This window comes from Larimichthys crocea, unplaced genomic scaffold, assembly GCF_000972845.2.
Source record: "Larimichthys crocea isolate SSNF unplaced genomic scaffold, L_crocea_2.0 scaffold82, whole genome shotgun sequence".
NCBI lineage: Eukaryota > Metazoa > Chordata > Actinopteri > Sciaenidae > Larimichthys > Larimichthys crocea.
Window position 1 is genome coordinate 252,672 of NW_020860793.1, and position 13,680 is coordinate 266,351.

A 13,680-nucleotide genomic window follows, 5' to 3' on the forward strand; every position below is an offset into this window, starting at 1 on the left:
ACCCCTGATCTGTTTAGTTCTTATCTTTTATATTGATTGCTGAGTAAATTCAAACAACTCATGTGGACTTTTCTTTCCACTGTACTGAAGAACGCTGATTAAAAATCCAGCTCTAGCCCATGGACCCATTCATTAAAAACGGCGGTTCACCACCATATTGGCTCGTGACTCGTAACTCCTCGTGAGTTGTATGAACACGTCATGCACTCTTCAGATTATTGACACATCTTTGACACAAATTAAAGAATAGCCGGGAAAAAATAATTAGTTTTGTCTTCTTTCTCATGAAGAAGATCTAAAAATACAAACAAAGCTACAGAAATTTAAAAAGAGAAGAAGAAACTAATGCAAAGAGCGGCGAGCGTTTTTGATTGGTTGTTTGCTGCCACTGTGACAAACCCACTCATCCCGAAACACGCGCAGACGCGCACATACAAACGTGTTCTCTCAGCTGGCATGGTGGCAGCCAGCCCGACAGCCAATCAAAACGCCCGTTGCAGGGCACGCAGCCAATGAGACCTCTGCTCTCTGCGGCAGCCAAGCTGTCAGGGTGAGAACAAGAGCGTAGGAGGCAGAGTGTGTCCGTGTGTGTGACTACACACATTGCACACATCCAGTAAGTTTGAGTAAGTTCAATGAATATTTATGGTTTCATTTTTCTTTAGAGTAAGAGGGCGATATTTTTCTAATATGATTTAATGTCATTCACAGTTCTCCGTCTGCTGTTTATAATTTAGTTTTATTACCGTTTATTCCGTCATTCACATCAGCAGGGGGTTCATTTATTGGTTCCGTTTCTGCATCTTCTGTTATTCTGTGTTTTATTTCCATGGAGGTCATCCACACTGAGCCTGTCCTCCCAAATAAAGCTTCATAAATAAATAATCAGCATGTAAACAAATGAAGCTGATGACACGAACAGTCGTGAAGTTCACGTGTGCGTCACCTTGGATACACACGGGACGTCCGGCCTGCTGAGTCGCTGTAAATAACAAACTGCTGTAAAATACTGACAGATGTAGAAAAACTGAACACAGATCAGCTCATGAAAGTTCATATTTAAAAAAACTAAAGCTGTTTTGTGATCAGATGTTATCTAAACGGTGTGTGTGTGTGTGTGTGTCACCCCGGTCTGTCTTCACCGTCTCCATCACCTTCTCTAAGATGGCTGCCGTGGCATTTGAATCAGATTAATGGATTCCAACTCCAAAAGTTGGGAGTGTCACAAGACAGCCAACGTCACCGGAGCACATGGGTTGCAAGGGACCCCGTTGCCGAGGCAACGCGCCGGCAGGCACCTAAAAACTGAGCCAAAAAAACTAAGATGGCTGCCGTGGCATGTTAATTATTGAAGAGGGTGCAGACGGAGAGTGGGGAGCAGCGAGCGCGGCTGCCGGTGGGGTGCTGGGTCACAGTTATCCCGTTGCCACGGTGATGCAAGCTGGCGACGGGCACCCGGGTCTCATTCGCCGTAGCGACGTTAACATGGCAACCGGTGCATCCGGCACACGCGCAACCCAAAAACAAAGCAAACACTAAGATGGCTGCCGCAGGAAGTGAGTGACGACCAGAGACGGCGTGATTCAAGTTAAATATTAGAGAAGAAACAAATATTATCCTACACCACGTTAGAATTTATGAACTCAAACTAAAGCAGAATTTACAAAATGAAACTCAACTTTAGTTCATCAGTTTAAACTAAACAGAACAATGTAAATGAACTAAGTTACACTGATCTATATGAATCTATAATTATAGAATTACAATATAAAGTCTGGTAACACAAACACAGGGTTAACTGAAAGTGTTGTTTTATTGATCTTATTTTACAGCTTTCAGACGTACTCACAGCGTTTTAAAGTGTTAGTCAGAACCATTTTCAGTTTGAATCATTCAAATAAAAACACTACACACACACACACACACACACACACAAACTACACCTGCTCTCGTGTTTTTTTTTGCCCACAGCATGCAGCAACAGTTAGAGAGAGAGAGAGTGAGAGCACTAAAGCACTAAACACACTGACATACATTAACACACTTAATCCTTCATCTTCGTCATTTTTGGATTGCAGGGATTTTAACCCTTGACCCTCTTCATGTTGAGAGAGAGAGGCCGTGCAGCCATTAGACAATCCGGCTGCTGCATTACATCAGCGGATCTCTTTAGACCGTCTTCACAGCACAGTCAGAATGAGCTGAAACATATTCCAGCTCGGTGTCAACAGAGCAGAAAGCTTGAATAAATGAGGATGAGGAAGAGAGAGCAGGAAAATGTGCATGTGTATGAAGTTATTTCGAAAGATTTTGGGAGGGGATCAAGGTCAGAAACCAGCTTTAGAGGAACCTGGATGATTCCTCATGATCAGCTACGATATGACAGCAGGTTCTGGCTGAATAAATCACGGAAGATGAGTTTGTCTTTCTGCACGGAAATTTATTTTGCATGTCACGCTCCAGCTATAACCAAGAAAATACTCAAGTAACTTTAAAATGCAATTACTGGATGCTAAAAACAAGACACGGAGAGGACACAATGAAATTACGTGAGATGGAGTTACAATCCAAAAGCAAACAGAGACCTCAGTGTCCCACAGATGGATCAGTCACAGTGGAAGTTGTTTATATCATCTGATCTAAATTTGTGCATCCTTTCCATCACAATCCACCCGTTTCGAACCTTACTTCTGTTTGATATTAATTTGAATTCACGAAGAATAAAATTCGAGCTGATGTAGAAAATATTTGTGAGAAAGGAGCGACATTAAATCAGTAAATAGAAGCCAGAGGGATGCAGAGAGATCGATGCTCTTATTTCTCCAGAGACGTTATGGCTTCAGAGGTTGTTCCAAGAACTTGACAGCTTAAATCAAGCCCACCTTAACTGGTTCAAACGGGGCGGACGGTTCCTCTGAACATCTGATTCTGATCCAGTTCAGCCTGGTGATCCATAAAAATGTTAATAAGGATTAGAGTATCGGCCTCCTGTGTGGACTGACTCACTGCACTCTGGTCCTGTTTCCACTGGGCCTGAAAACTGCCTCTCTGCCTCTCCGGTCATCTTTCTCATCTGTCTGTCTGTGGCTTAAAAAATAATCCGTGGCTGAAAAGAGAAAAATTACAGCCAAGGTACTGAAGTGTTGCAGAGAACCTGCTGATGATTTAGCTATTCTTAAAGGTCTAGTGTGTACTTATTGGTATCTAATGGGGAGGTTGCAGATTGTAACCAACTGAATACTCGCTCGCCTCATGCTCCCCTGTGAAGAACTTAGGGTGGCCATGAAACTAGAAAAAAAACACAAAGGCCCTCTCGAGAGCCAGTGTTCAGTTCATCTGCTTGTTCTACTGTATAAACCTGGTTTCAACAGGGAAGAGGACCCGCCCCCTCTGTGGACACAAAAGGGGTAACGGAATTATACAGCAATAAATACATATTATGTTCGATTTCTGCCACGTTCTGCCAAAAAATCCCTCTAAATTTAAACTTTAATGTCTGACCTGCAGCAAAGCTGAACACGTTTGCCCAGTAGATGGTGCTAGAGGGAAGGTTATAACCTAAAGGGTTCATCCTCTGAGGAGCAGGACGATGATGAGTCAATTTTCACATCCAGGCTTTTTTTTTTCAGGATAAATTGTTACAGTAATAATGGTCACGTTAACCTGGTGTAGGATTAGAAGAAAAATCACACGGTTTGAAAGAATCATGTATCATCCTCTGGAGAGTAGGAATAATCATTCAATAAGTAAAATATCTCACTGGGACAAATTGTACGATTGTCGTCAGGGTCATTGCTAACAGAGGATTTATGTATTGAGGGATTATGGCTGTAGCTGGTGTAACAGAGGATGCCACGTGGAGACTGCAACAACTGTGACGGGTCATCTGTTTTTCTCTTACAAGTTTCTGATGGTTTTTTAGCAAGCTGAACAAATCAACCAAAAACCATGTCCACTGCAAACCTTCAGCTGCTCCCCGCCATCTGTTTGTCACACTGAATTACTCTGCAGTCATATGGCAGGTGCTTTTTGTCAAAGGTGACAAACAAAAAGTTGCATTATAAGTGAGTAGAACACGAGGTAGAAGCCCGCGCAAACACACAAGTAATAGCAGTTAAAGTAGCACGATCGCACACAAGACGTTGATCTAGTGTGACGGCCATATAAATCCCTGCATCAAGTAGAAATCCACCTGAAGAAAAGGGAAACAAATCTGCCTTTTAGAACATAATCACACGCTGACTTTGGCGAGACATTACAGAAGAGCCTAACTCGACTTCCTCCGGGTTGGCGTCTATGGTCAGATTTACAACTTCCAAACCAGTAGGGGGCGTCTGACTCCAGTCTTCAGAGCAGAAAATAGCGTCGATAATCAAATAAATGAACTGAAATATTTCCCCCGTCTCAACCTGAACCTGTGACCCACAAAAAAAGCAGCGCAGAAGAAGCCGTTTTCAGCAGCACTGTGGAGACGCAGCCGGTAAGAGCCTCTAATAGCCAACATATGGAAGCTCGCCGGTTGCCAGCAACACAATCAGGACTGCATTATTTGGCGCACACTGGAATAATAAAGGAGCTAGATCAAAGAGCTGATTACTTCAGCACTCCAGAGCCGCACAATTCTTTTTCTGTTTGTTCTTTCTTTATGTTGTCCTTTAATTCCCTTTGTTGTCTTTGACTCATTCTTCCTCTTTCATTCCTCTTTTTCCCCCTCTTCTTTTCTTTCTTTTCATCTGCGAGCAGGTAGAGCCCCCCTTCTTTTCTTCTTTTTTTTGTGGGAAGTTTCCCTGTATGAGAGCTGGGCAGCGTCTATCACCATCGTTATTGATAGATATGTGTGTGTGTCTGTGTTTGTGTGTGAGTGTGTGTGTGTGTGCAGTCATGCTGTTGGCTGCAGATGCATGAGTACTAACAGCAGCACAAAACACATCTAGTGAAAACAGACATCGTCATGCCGACCAGATGTTTGATTTGATATCACATGTACAACCTTTACAGATAGATAGATAGATAGATAGATAGATAGATAGATAGATAGATAGATAGATAGATAGATAGATAGATAGATATGTGTGTGTGTGTGTGTGTGTGTGTGTGTGTGTAGACCTGTTAAATTAGCTATTATACACAAATACTAGCCCACTTCAGCATAACGTGTCATTAGATCTTATAAAAATGATAAACATATCATATTACTCTTTGTTTCACTCAAGCAGCCAGTCAGAGCAGAGAGAGACATTTTCCTTCAACACGATACACAACACCATCGTACCTTAAGCAGCCCACACCGTCATTTATATATTTCAAAAGCAAATATGAAAATGAATGACTTATACGTGGAGGTGCATAAAGGGTGTTTTTAGGATTGTGAGGATGACAAAATCTTTGGTTCTGATTCACACAATTATGAAACAAACAGCAGAGTAAGATTCAGCAGTGTCAGACGAATCCGAACATGCTCGTATAGTACAAACATTTACACGGATAATAATTTCTGAAGGAAAGAAAAACAAAGTCAGAGTGTCGGCAGTTGCAAAACTTGATTAATTATGAAAGATCCAATTCAGAGCTTTAAAAAGCAAATATAAGGCAGTTTGCAGACTGGTATTTGTATGAAGAATTTAAGAAATGTTCTGATTTTTAAGGATGTGCAGACACTAGTCGGGGAACTAAACGCACAGTCGGTTAGGTTTATTTTTAAAAAAAAGTTAAATATGAAAGGCATCAACACTCATACTCAGATGGTTGGCTCCAAAGACACTGTTTAGATGGGTACATAGCTGCTTTATGTCTTCTAAAGGCAATAATAATCTATGCTGCCCTTTTCCATTTTCACAAATGATTATGTGTTTTGCATGTCGGTGTCAGAAAGTTTAATAAAATGATAAATAAGCAGTAAAATCAGTGTTCATAAACACAGTACACATAGAACTGTGCCTGAAGGCACAACGTGAGGGCCACCGACATCGAACACACAAAAACACTCGTCCACGTCTCCGGCTGGACGCTGAATCGTATGTATCCTCACACATGAGCTGTCTCTGCTGCTGAAACCCAGCTGCTAACAGGATGTGTGTGTGTGTTAGCCGCCTGAGCTCAAACACACCGCTGCACTGCGCTGCATTGTGTGGTGCAGTTTTGTTGTCTTGTTGTTTAAAGTGTGACAGCTGTCCAGTGTTTATCAGCCAGTCCATGCAGCCTCCCTAACAGCTCACCACAGCATGACTGACCCACTAACACGCACACACACACACACACACACACACACACACACACACACACACACACTGGCTGAACAAAACGACAACAGCCCTATTTTCCACTTTGATAATGAAGACTGGGTAGGTTTTTTTTATGTGTGTGTGTGTGTGTGTGTGTGTGTGCCGGGGGGAGCTCTACTGTGAACAAGTGTGTCAGCCCTGGTTTAAAGTGGTGTCTTATACACACACACACAGGCACGCACACACACACAGAACACGCAGCTTTTTCTTTATTCTCTCGCCAAAAATGTTAACTTACTTAAGCTTGCCTTTTCCTGTGAAGCTTGCGCTTACATATGAGAATAGGCTTTAGCACACACACACACACACACACACACACACACACACACATAACACATGAAAATCAGCCGTTGAAAATCACTACTGTTCCAAGCGAACAGTAACAGGAGTGAAGGTCTGAGCGGCCACACAGCAGACAAGCCGAGAGCTCCTGAAACACAGAGGAACCACGTCGAGAAAGACAATCGCTGCATAAAGAAATGAGAGCTGAAGTGATAATGTAGCGCAGACAGTGTTTTACAACAGTGCAGGACATAAAAACCCCAGCTGGGGTTTTTGTTATGTTTTATGAAATTGAAGCTGAGTGAGTAAAAAGTCAAAGCAAAGCACTGAATAAATCCTGTGCTGCAAACACGCCGTTACTCCTTCCAAGACGATCAAGAGTTTCCAAAAAGGAGCTCAGTTTTATGTTAAACAAACAACTTTCTTCAAATATTATTAGCCTGCCAGCTAACAATATGTAATAACAGTAGCCTAATCAAACAGTGGCCACCTTAGTGTGTTGTTTAATGACACAGCTCGTTCATTAGTAGCACTCGGTGCCTCTTGGATCATTTATGTTCTGATATTAAAGCCGTTTCTTGCAGTGTTTCAACAAAAAAATAAAAATAAATCCTGCTTTCTTTTAATTTTCCTACAATTTTCAATGTTTTCTTTAAATACTACAATACCCATGAGCCTCGGTTTAGAGCAAGCAACTTTTGCCATGGAGAGTGTTTGGTCTCTATCATCAGGATCAAAAATACTGAACAACAGCTGCTGAACTGATGCGATATGCTGGATTGAGTTTGGACAAGTTCTCTAAAGTTGCCTACAAACGTAGCAACAGCAACACTGACAAAATGTTTCCTCCATAACATAGGAAGCAATGGATGGATCATTAGCACACTAGCTAATGTATCTTGTAGGCCAAATGAAGCTAGCGCTTGCTTCAATAATATGCATATTATCAATGAAAATTAGCATTAGCTTCAACTTGATCCATTGTCTAGTCCAGCATGCTAATCCCATGTGCTAACTTGCTAACTCAACCAGTCGTGATGGATGCCACCCACCAATGAGCTGGGTTCAAAGGAAGTTTTTCCTTGCCACTGTTGCCAAGTGCTTGCTCATGGTGGGCATTGTTGTTATGGTCTGTCTGCTGTATACATAAAACTGAATTGAATGAAATATTAGAAACCATTTTTTCAATGATCAAATCATCAGAAACTGGCCTCATCACCACACACAGACATCCGATAAGCAGCTCGCACACACCGAGGTCTGTACACCTTCACTATGGCTGCCAGAGGGCGTGTTGCTGATACATGAGCTATCATCTACTGCTTCCGCCTGACCCTGTCTGCCAGCCGGCTGTGACGTCCAGAGGTTTGTTCAGGCCGGGCAGATGCTCTGTCAGACACCGGGAATCAAACCTGCGCCACAAAGCTTCCCTTCCCATGGACAGGTCAGGGTGGAAACTTCCAGCTATCCAAAGAATTCTGCTCTGCTACAGTCCACCTTCCCTTATGGGAAACACACACAGATGACTCACTGTTTGGCTATGTGTGTGTGTGTGTGTGTGTGTGTGTGTGTGTGTGTGTGTGTTGATATGCATGCAACATCAGTTTGGCAGCTGCGACCTTTAAAGACAGAGAGAGAAAAACTGACCAGAGCCTCTGTTACGCAACCTGCATATTATCAATGAAACCCAGCAGATCCACGGCAGACTTTGTTTTCCGGGTTTTTAACAAGCTCCTGCAGGCACACCGTCGCTGGTGTTCGAGGTGTCAGGGAATTAAACGTGAGACTTTATTAAAAAGCAAATGTAAATAAATGGAGTACAGTTGACACGGTCTAAGGGTCCGACTGTAAATATAAAGAGAGGGAGCGACAGCAAAATTCACTGGTGTCCACACCAACTTCAAAACTATCTTAACATTTGAACGTGCTGCAGACCTGTGATGACAAGATCTTTATTATGTGATTGAATGTTTGATCACAGTGTGTATATTTATATTGTAGCCTCTTTTTCCAGCTTTCTAACTCGACCTTTTTTCAATGAAATTTCTTTTTTTGAAATTATATTTTGTATTTTTTTAAGGTCCACATGGGATCATGAATGTATTTTCTTTTATGAAGCTGTATATTGATTGTAAAATTCTGCATATATATATTATATATTTGGCCCATATTGCTCCAATGATGCATTCTGGACTACATGTTTATTTTAAAATTGAATATTTGGGGTATTTTACTGCATAATATGCATGTGGATCTTGTAATAACACGTACAAGTCTTTGCACCTGGGATTTGTTCTCAACTTACAGAACATGTTTAAATGATGGTAAAGATGTTGAAGTCTGATGATGTATGAGTCTCTTTAGAAAGGCACGTTTGTTAAATTAATACCAAAACTTCTAATTCTGCCGCTGAGGAAAAAGACAAATTATCAAAGAAGGGAAAGAATTTGTGCAAATTCAATTGAACTTTTAAGATTCAGGCAGTCCTTCAGATGTGCTTTACATTGATAATATAGAGTACAGTGCACATGAATAATACAGAACATGCCTTCTCTCAGCAGGTCAATGTAAAGGGCCATAAAACATATCAAAAAAAGAAAAAGAAAAGCAAAGAAAATGAACTTGACTCTGACATCCAACAACTTTACGCATCATTTAAATCTCACAGCCACATTTTAACACGGCACAGAGTGAGGCTGCATTAACCCCCAACCTAAAACCACATATATAAAAAAATACATGAAGAGGAAACAAACAGTAAAGATGAACCTCAGTTTAACACTGGAGCTTAATAACACACAGAGAGCTGCAGCAGATGAACCAGAATCCACCAAACTGCATTAGAAAAACACACAACACATACAGGCAAGGCAACCATATGCCGAGCACGTATATATGAATAAAAGTAACCTTACATCTTTATGCACCATTACACAGGAAGCGTGTCATTATCACCAACACATCAGCTCTCCATCAGCAGCCGCTCTGACATTTATATTTCAAACATGTGACAGCGATGACATCACTAATGACCTGCTAATTACCCTTTCCCCTACATTAGTAATGAAGAGCAGAAACATGTGAGAATTAGTGAAAAAGAGAAAAGTCTCATCATAATACACACACACACACACACAAATAAAATATATGGACATCTGTTCAATTTTATTTATAAAGCTCCAAATCATAACAGAAGTTATGACACTTTCCATATAGAGCAGGTATAAATCATACTATTCATTATATTATTAACAGAGATTAGAGAAATGATCATGTATAATACAATATATTTTTTTTATTTATCTATTTATTCAAAAAGCAAACTATTACAAGACAATGTCTGAGCTCTTCATTGACAACTTGATATTTTTAAAAATGCAAAACGTCTCTTTCATTCTCAGTTAATCTGTTGGGTTATCTGTGTTGTCATTAATGAATAATTAAGATTATTTAGAATTTATTACATCGCCTGAAAAATTATTCAAAGAAAGAAGATATTATTGTTGACTTCAAATGATCAGAACACAGAATACCATGACCCAAAGATGATCAGTGAACGCATCATGATGTTATTATTATTTTTACTACTTGTTTAATAATAATAAATAAATAAATAAAAACATGTGACTGCAGTGTGTGTGTGTATCAGTGGCATCAGTGTCAGATAATCTGGTGCAAAAGGATTAAATTTAAGCCTCAATGGTGTGTCAGGCTTTAAGCGGCCGGACAACACACACACACACACACACACACAAAGAACAGACTTCACTGTCACTGGAGAAAAAACAGAATGACCCCACTGACAGGGCCACTGAGAGCAGCACTCTGCACACACACACACACACACACACACACACACACACACACACACACACACACACATTTTTTCATGTAAAGAAAGGTAAGAGCATATTTAACGGCACACACACTAAATGATTTAAAATCATTTAGTTTTATTTAAACCTGACGTAACAAAACTACACACACACACACACATTTTCTGCATTTATGAAATGAAGATTGAAAAAAAAGTTGCACATTGAAACACACACACACACACACACACCATAGCAATGGCTAACATATATAGTAAAACGCATGCTCGTGCACAGATAAAGGGCACGTGAACACACAATAAAATCAGCTTTTTTTGACTTGTTCAAACAGAGTAACTCGAGCAGATGGAGATCGAGGACTTCACACACATGCAAGCACGCGCGCACACACACACACAATGCGTCTATTTATAAAGTTATAATTGCATAACACGCTGTGCTCTAATTCCAGCCTACTGAGCACACAGGATGTCCACACACACTGGCTTCACAATGAAACACACACACACACACACACGCTAAAACTTGCCTTTGCTGTGTATTCACTCATCATGGACCTCATACACACACGAACATGTGAAAAAAAAACACACACACACACACACACACCTTCTGGCTGTTAAACAACAAAAACAGGCTCATTTGCATATTTTCTGCTGCAGGCATGGAAACATTCACTCTGTGGTTTGAATATTTCCACGAGGAGTAAATTTAAAAATTTTAAAATCTTTCGATTCTTGTCTAATGTCTAATTATTTTACTCATATTTGTTGTGTTAAAACAGTGAAAGTCACGTTTTGAATATTTGAATATTGATTCGTGGTGAGATTTGATTCTCACAATGAAAAATATACAATTATATTAGAAGATGAAATCAATATTCTTAATTAATAGAGATTTCATCAGGAGAGTTTGGCCTTGACCTTTGACCTCCTCTCGACTGGCTGTGGTTTTTATTTCATGCTTATTTGCAGTGACTGAAACTGGAAATTATTTTAAATAAAAATAATTTCATTTTTACATTCATTTGAAAGAATAGAATGACCGATATTATTTTGTGTGCTGCTGTAATTAATTGTAAACATTAACGAAATAAAAACCTGGAGAAATAAATTCAGATCTTCTCAGATTCCGAGCGTCGTCTGTCTCAGGAAAAGCAGCGAACGCGGAATAAATTGCGGACTGACAGAACGGTGCGTTTAAAGTGTTTAAAGTGTGTGTTTCCTGTAGCTGCACATTGAGAGAGGACTGCAGGATTTTGGCAGGCTGCTTCAGGACTCTCCTAATTAAAACTTACTGAATATTCAAATGCTGCGTTAGCATAACAATAGCCGGCTGGCCGGGCCGGCTTTAAATGAGGCCTTTTGTTTTAGCTGAGCTTTCTGCTGCCTCATTAAGCCGCTGGAGCTTAAGTTAGCGAGCCGACAGCCGCTAACCGAAGCTCAGGCCTCGGCCCTCAACCCTCTTCCTCCTCCTCCTCCTCCTCCTCTCTCTCTCTCTCTTTCTCCCCCTCAATGCCCTCCCCCACACTCTTCCCCAAAACCAAAGCCCCAATTCAGCCTCTTCACTGTTTGGTCTCGCCGGGCCGCAGCTCTCTGCTGCTGCTGCAGATCTGTCCGAGTCTTTCTGTCTCTTCCCTCAAACCCCGACCACTCTGCCCCAGTTTCCACTCGTTCCACTTCTCTGTCTGCGTAACACATAGACCGGCCTGAATCTGTTTTCACCCAAACCAGTCGCCAAAGTTCCTCCAAACCCAGTCGATCTAAGCCAGGACACAAGCAGACAAATATCATTTTATTGCGGCGATTCTCTCATTTGTGTGTTTTCTCTTCCTGCCAGCGGACAGTTGGGTGTAAACAAGCTGTGACACAGACAGACAGAGTGAGACAGGGGGGTAAAGTGAAGATGGAAAGGAGCTTGGCACCGGATCAAGACCGTCGGCACAATGTGCCATCCAGCAGCCAGCCGCCAAACAAAGCAGTGCCACGCCGAAAGCCCCGTGGCATCGCCGAACTAAACAGCTCCGGCTCCGGAGCGAGGCTGCCGAGATACAAAGAAGGCCCTGAACTACAGGGAGAGAGCGGGCACAAAAAAAGCACAAGGCTCTGGAGCCGACAGGGCGAAAGCACCTCGGCGGCCGGATGGAGGCCGGAGACCCGACGGGCTCCGGGAAGACAGAGGACGACTGTTGGCGCGGCAGCGTCGAAACAACAGAGGCTCTGTTTCCAGCTGCACAGGTCACATCGGCTACAAAACCATCTGAACACAGATCAGTGAAGAGCCCAAACATCAGGACATTTTCATATATTCATCAAAAATGAACACGGCAGATTAAAAAACAAACATGAAGAATTAGAAAATATAAAATAAACCACAAGACTTCAATCAAATCAGGTTCATAAACTCAATAAAAATATGGTTATAGATTTGTAAAACATACACAAAGATGCAGCAAACATTTCTGAAAAAAAAAAGAATTTTCTCTACAAAATAAAAATACTTTTATTAACATAAATATTTTTATTTTTCTCAACTAATATTTGCAGCTATTCTTGTGTCTGACTGACAAATGGTCTCAGAAGGCCTGTGAGATTTTCCTTCTTCTCAATATTACTGATTTTTTTTAAAACTAACAAACGGCATTCTTGCCAATACGACAAGAAAGCTTTAGATTTCTTTATTCGTCTGGTCGTCTTCCCTTCTCTTTAAATGCGCGTAAAGCAGCAGCTCAGAGTCAAAGGTGAGACAAAGGCAGGCAGGTTCACTGACAGGTGGATCTGTAGGAAATCCCAGCCCTCGGTCTTCATTTACACCTGCGACCCGCAGCAGACATTCCTGCTTTTTACGCGCAAAAGGAGAAAAAAAAAAAAAAACTGTGAAATTCATTCACCTTCGCTCCGCTTTACACCCCTCCACCCCACCCCCCCTCCTCTTTAAATCACTTCACCCTGTTACTGGTGTATTACAGCTAGGGGGGAGGAGGGGGTGGCGGGGGCTACTGGAAGACAGACAGACAGACAGACAGACAGACAGACAGAAGGACAGACAGAAGGACAGACAGGTTCACAGGAGGTCAGACAGCTTCATACTTGCTGGATGACTTTCTCAGATGTATTTTTTTTTCTTTTAGTACCCAAACAGCGTTTTATGATTTGTGAGAGCTCACAGTCCAAAACAACAATTTTATAACACAAAACGTGTGTGTGTGTGTGTGTGTGTGTGCGTAAGTCAGACCTCCAACCACCACATTTTTACAGTTTCCTGCATGTATATTATTTTTA

At 41.4% G+C, this 13,680-nt stretch overlaps 1 protein-coding gene across 12 annotated transcripts in view; it reads right to left on the bottom strand.

Moving 5' to 3' along the window:
* The window catches only part of tcf4 (transcription factor 4), a 217,649-nt gene that overhangs the window by 55,966 nt on the left and 148,003 nt on the right, over positions 1 to 13,680 (bottom strand). The window lies entirely within an intron of this gene.